This window comes from Orycteropus afer, unplaced genomic scaffold, assembly GCF_000298275.1.
Source record: "Orycteropus afer afer isolate SDZICR_OR568_19922 unplaced genomic scaffold, OryAfe1.0 scaffold00141, whole genome shotgun sequence".
NCBI lineage: Eukaryota > Metazoa > Chordata > Mammalia > Tubulidentata > Orycteropodidae > Orycteropus > Orycteropus afer.
This window is the reverse complement of record NW_006921728.1, coordinates 3,390,487-3,395,233: the sequence shown is the minus strand read 5'-3', so window position 1 is coordinate 3,395,233 and position 4,747 is coordinate 3,390,487.

Sequence of the window (4,747 nt, the reverse complement as noted above, 5' to 3'; positions counted from 1 at the left end):
CTCGGGTGGAGGTACTCATGCTTGGGAAGTTTGAGGAGGAAATTTATGTTTGCTCTCTAGCTCCAACTAGATTCAGGGCCAAACTATGCAAGCACCCTACCATTTCCTTCTGTGTTCTTTCTTTTTTTTTTTTTTCATCCTTATTATTTGACAACAGATTGTGCTGCCTTTCAAGAGTCCAGGATCTGTGTAATAATTTCTTATTCAACCTCAGTTTTTGAATGCTCTTAAGCAGTAATTTTGGTTTTCCTCATGCCTGTGGCCCAATAAAGTCTGAGCTATCTGCCAGTTTTTGTGCTTCCTTATCTCTTTAGATGTCTACATAAGCTCCTATTTCCCTGACAACTGATCTATGCTTATAAAAATTATTTTTAAAATATTTTATCCAATGAGCACAGCTAGTCCTTGGATTGTAGTTTCTAAGTACTATTCTGGAGAAATGGGTACCTGTAGGAGTGGCTCCCACCACCCATCTGTCAGTTTGTCATACAGTGGTGGATTGAGGGTTGCTATGATGCTGGAAGCTATTTGTAATGCCAGCAGAGGCTCCCATGGTGGACAAGTTTCAAGGGAGCTTCCAGACTAAGCCAGAATAGGAAGAAAACTTGGCAATCTACTTCCAGAAATTAGTCAATGAAAATCTTACTGATGATAACTGACTGTTTTCCAATATAGTGTTGGAACATGAGTCCACTAAGTTAGAAGTCACCCTGATCTGTCGGTTGGTCATACTCTGGTGGCTTGCATGTTGCTGTGAGGCTGGAAGTCATGCCACTGGTATTTCAAATACCAGCAGGGTCACCCATGGTGGACAGGTTTCAGCAGAGCTTCCAGACTAAGATGGAGGAGAAAGACAGGGCCACTACTTCTGAAAAAAATTGGCCACTGAAAATAATATGAAGAGTAGTGAAACACTATTCATATATATTACTGGAAAATTTCATGCAAGCATAGCAAGGATTGTGAGGGTGGTGCAGGACAAGGTAGTGTTTTGTTCTTTTGTATATAGGGTCACTATGAGTTGGAGCTGACTGGACAGTACCTAACAACAACAGTAGGTTAGAAGGTACTGCACAACAGCTGTGACAATGGACTCAAACATAGCAATGATTATGAAGATAAGCAGGATCAGACAATATTTCTCTCCATTATACATAAGTTCACAGTGAGTTAGAGCCCACTCAACAGCTACTAACAACAGGACTGTCTCAGTGAAAATACACAATGAGTCTGAGACATCTAGTTGTGCCAGAAAATAAGCAAGGTCTCAATAAATGGAGACATCTTAAGAGGACACAGGAAATAATTTTGGAAAATGTTATGCATCAAAAAGAATAATAAATATAACTGACTGTAACCACTGCATATATAAAACTGTATAAATCTACTGTGATATCACAGATCAAGACAGAAACAATTTTTTTAATGCTACAAATCATTACATCATTAAACAAACCTCTTACCTACAAAATTAGTAATTAAAGGGAAAGTTAAGCTTTAAATCTAACTCTTTAAATGAATACAGTCTAGTCGATGGTAATGAGATAAAGCTATCTCTTTCTCATTTTTTTTTTAACAGAAGTTTTAAAATTCTGATTAAAATATAGAGAGCATATGATAGAATTCCACAACTTATGTCAGTTTGTTGTCCGGTGGTGGCCTGTGTGTTGCTGCAATGCTAGAAGCTATGCCATGAGTATTTCAAATATCTGCAGGATCACCATGACAGGCAAGTTTCAGCAGAGCACACAGACTAAGAAAGAGTAGGAAGAAGGATGTCTTGATCTACTTCTAAAAATATTAGCTAGTGAAAACTTCATGAATGGCAGCAAAACATTGTCTGATACAGCACACGTACTTGAAGCCAAAGGCTTTTTCACATTCCATTATAATACTTTACTTTGTCTTCTCAAGCCACCTTTTGACATTTTCCATTTAGTTCTTGTACTTCATCATTTCCTCCCTTTGATTTATCTAATCTATGTTCAGGTTGGCAGTTCAAATCCACCAGCCACTAGAGGAAGGAAGATACGGCAATCTACTTCTGTAAAGATTTACAACCTCAGAAACTCAATGGGGTTCTCTATGAGTCTGACTTGACTCGATGGCAGCGAATTTTAGTAATCTATGTTCAAGAGCATGTTTGAGAGTCTCTTCTGACATTCATTTTGATCTCTTCTTTCTTTCTTTTTTTTAAAATGCCTAAAGCACTTGACTGCTAACCAGAAGGCTGGTGGTTCAAACTCACCAACCACCCCTTGGAAGGAAGATGGGGCAATCTACTTCAGTAGTGATACTGCCTTGGAAACCCAAGGAAGGGTCACTATGAGTTGGGTCCAACTCAATGGCACATAACAACAACAACAATAACATGCTTTCTTCATGTAAGATGTCCTTTATGTCATCAGAGAACCCATCTGGTCTTCAGTCATTAGTGCTTAATGCATCAATTACTGAGATGGTCTCTAAAGTCAGATGGGATATACTTGTGGTCATACTTTGGCTGTCTTGGATGTGTTTCAATTTTCTACAGCTTCAACTTGAAATTGCTTGTGAGTAACTGATTGTTTGTTCAGCAGTGGCCCCTGGCCTTGTTCTTACCAATGATATTGATCTTCTCCATCGTCTCTTTCCACAAACACAGTTGATTTGATTCCTGTGTATTTCACCCTGTACAGTTTCCGTTTATGTTGTTGAGAAAAGGTATTTGCAATGATTAAGACATTGTTCTCGCAAAGTTCTAGCATACAATCTCAGGCATCATTTCTATCATTAAGGCCATATTTTCCAATTACTAATTATTCTTTGTCGTTTCCAAGTTTTGCATTCCAATCACCAGTAATTATTACTGTATCTTGATTGCATATTTGATCAATTTCAGACAGCAGATGTTGATAAAAATCTTCCATTTCTTCATCTATGGCATTAGCGGTTGGGGTGTAAATTTGAATAATAATTGTATGAACTGGCATTCCATATAGACATATGCATATTACCTAGCACTGACATCACTCTACTTCAAGATAGATCTTGAAATGTCATTTTGACAGTGAATGTGAGACCAATCCTCCTCAATTTGTCATTCCCAGAATAGCAGGCCATATATTGTCCAATTCAAAATGGCCAGGACCCATCTTTTCTAGTTCATTAATACCTAGAATATCTATTTTCAAGTGTTCTAATTCATTTTTGACTATGTTAAATTTTTCTGGATTCATACTTCTTACATGCCATGTTCCATTATTAACGAATGTTTATATTTGTTTCTTCTCATCTTGAGTCATGCTCATCAGCAAGGAAACTTTACCCAAAATCTTCACTCCATTGATGTCATTAAGGTCAACTCTAACCTGGGGAGGCAGCTCTTCCTCAGTCATATTTTGAGTGCCTTCCAACCCAAGGAGCTAATCTTCTGGCACTATATCTGATTACATTCACCTGCTATTCATAAAATTTTCACTGGTCAATATTTTTAGAAGTAGATAGCCAGGTCCTTCTTTCTGGTTTGTCTTAGTCTGAAAACTCTGCTGACACCTGTCCATCATTGGTGACTGCTGGTATTTGAAATGCCATGGAATAAATTTTAGCAGCACAGCAACATTCAAGCCACCACAGTATAGCAAACTGAAAGATGAATGGTGGTCTAAAATACTGACTTTCTCAAAACAATGAAATTTATTCTAGTTGAGACTAATGAAACACAGCATATCTAAACAAGTTTTTTAAAAAACATTTTTCTTTTCTTTATGATTCAGCCCACATACTTGAAGCCAAAGGCATTCCCAAAGAGTGAAGACATCTCTCCTCTCTACGAACACCTGGAAAGGAGAATTCAAGGTTAAAGATACTTTATTCAAATAGCTTGTCTGTTTCTGTTAAGAAAGAAACACTTTGAGATAGAGGAATATTTTAGTTTTACCCTCCTGTGTTTAATTTTTTACTGAAACAGTGACCAGCCATAAGAAGTGTTATGTTATTTATTAAGAGGTGAGAATGAAATTCATGTATTATAATTTGCTTAATTGTGGAACATTCAACATTCTTAAATGCAAATAACTTCACAAATAATTTTAAATCAAAACAAAATCTTAACCAGCTACTACTTCATTTGTCCTAGATCCAGGACTGAGGTAATTTCAAATATTATTTCAAATTCAGTAGTTATTTATACTGAGAATTTAGGAGTAGCAAAGTTTGGAGCAGGAAAACCCTATGGCGTCATTCTAATCTTTTGCATGGGGCTATGAGTCAAAACCCAACTCAATAGCACCTGCAACAACAAAGGTGGTTTAAGTGGTAAGAAAAAGCATGGGTTCTGGAGTCAGAATTTTGGGGCTGAAATCCAGACTTTTCCCCTTACTAACTGTGTGACATTAGATAAGTACTCATTTTAGTGTTGTCATTTCTAAAAAGAAACAAAATAGTACCTGTATCCTGTACTTATTGCATTACTGTTCAAGTTAGCAATGGCTTATAACTTCACCAAAGATTAGAATTCTCCAAATTTTCATTGGTTAATACATAGACATTTCTTCTCTGTGCTCTCCTTTCTAAATACTTCATAACCTTATTACAGTTTCTGTGGCCTCAACAGCTCCTACCTCATTCTCATTCTTTACTTTTCCTTTCACTCAGCTTTTGTTCACCAATAGTAAAGACGGGAGCTCTGGTAGCATAGTGGCTAAGACACTTGCCTGCTAACCAGACGGCTGGCAGTTCAAACCCACCAGCCACTCCTCGGAAGGAA